Here is a 1,655-nt window from a genome sequence, read left to right as displayed (position 1 = left end):
GAGCTCTCTTGGTTGCCCCTGACCAGAGGGAGTTGGGGCCTCTGATCCCGGTGGCCCTTGATTAGGGCGGGTCAAGCACCCTCTTAGCCAGTGCTAGGGAGAGGCCTATATAAGAGCCAGGCCTAGAGTGCAGTGAACAGATGCAGCAGTTTGTGCAGAAGGGTGCATGAAGGAACCTTTGTTTCTGTTCCCTGTGGTGTATGTTTCCTCAATATGGTTGTGACATGCCGCACAGCGCGTTCCCCAGTGGCTGTTGGAGTTGCTGTGTCAGAGGCTGGGACCCAGACCAACCCTCTGACAGCAGATGCAGCCCTGCAGGTCTCAGGCTGCAGGGAGTGCTTGGGGCCTCTCTGGGAGGCCTGGGCTGGCAGTCAGCTCTCCTGCAGGAGGTGTGCTGCTGTTGATGAGTTGTGTCGTCAGGTAAGGGAGTTACGGGAGGAGGTCAGTAGGCTGCGCAGCATCCGRGAAGCGGAGCAAGAGATAGACAGGGTATTCTCGGAGACTGTGCAGCTTCGGGAGTCCCAACCCCCCACAGCAGTGGAGTTGCCAGAGGGCTCTGTGCCGTGTGAAACGGTACGTCATAACATCGTAGAAGGCGGCTGGAAACTGGTCACTGCTCGTGGGAGGAGAAAGGCTCCTACTCCTCCTGAAGACTTGCAGCTGAAGAACAGGTTTACTGCCCTCCAGGATGAGGAGAAGATGGGCATGGCTGCAAGGGAAGTACCTGGGACAACAGACCCTGTGCCCTGCCGGAACGCCCGGAAGAAGCGGCGGGTGATTGTTGTGGGGGACTCCCTGCTGCAGGGAACGGAGGCATCTATCTGCCGTCCTGACCTCATGTCTAGAGAGGTTTGTGGCCTGCCAGAGGCTTGTGTGAGAGATGTCATGGAAAGACTGCCAAGGCTTGTCCACGCTTCGGACTATTACCCACTGCTGCTCTTCCATGTGGGCGCTAATGACACCAAGGGCAAACTGGAGACCATCAAGCAGGATTTCAGAGCTCTGGGGATGGTGGTCAAGGGTCTGGGAGCCCAGGTCATCTTCTCCTCAATCCTGCCAGTGAGGGGGATGGATGAGAGGAGGAGGAGACGGACTTTCCAAGTTTAATGACTGGCTGCGCCGCTGGTGTTGGCAACAGGGTTTTGGTTTCTACGACCATGGGACCCTGTTTGAAGATCGACAACTGATGGCGAGAGATGGGATCCTCACGAGGCGGGGCACGCAGGTCTTTGCCAACAGGTTGGCCAACCTGGTAAGGAGGGCTTTAAACTAGGAAAGATGGGGGAAGGGAAAAGTTATAGTGCCAGGGTAGCTGGCAAAAGACTGCTCAAGTCAGGATGCTTCCAGCAGGTGAATGCAGCCAGGGAAGTGTGCATGGGATGTGGCTACAGAGGATCCTCTTTTACCCCTCCTGGGAAACCTGCATGCTCGATCACCTCCCTGAAATGCCTGTACACCAATGCACGCAGCTTGGGGAACAAACAGGAAGAACTAGAGATATGTGTGCGGTCACAGGGCCATGATCTCATTGCCGTTACAGAGACATGGTGGGATAGCTCGCGTGACTGGAGTGCTGTCCTGGATGGCTACGTGCTTTTTAGGAAAGACAGGCCAGGAAAGCGAGGTGGTGGAGTTGCTCTTTCTGTGAGAGAGCA

The sequence above is a fragment of the Apteryx rowi genome, unplaced genomic scaffold, assembly GCF_003343035.1.
Source record: "Apteryx rowi isolate R43461 unplaced genomic scaffold, aptRow1 scaffold_59, whole genome shotgun sequence".
NCBI classification, from domain to species: Eukaryota; Metazoa; Chordata; class Aves; order Apterygiformes; family Apterygidae; genus Apteryx; species Apteryx rowi.
The sequence above is the reverse complement of the archived record's forward strand: the minus strand, read 5'-3'. Positions refer to the sequence as shown.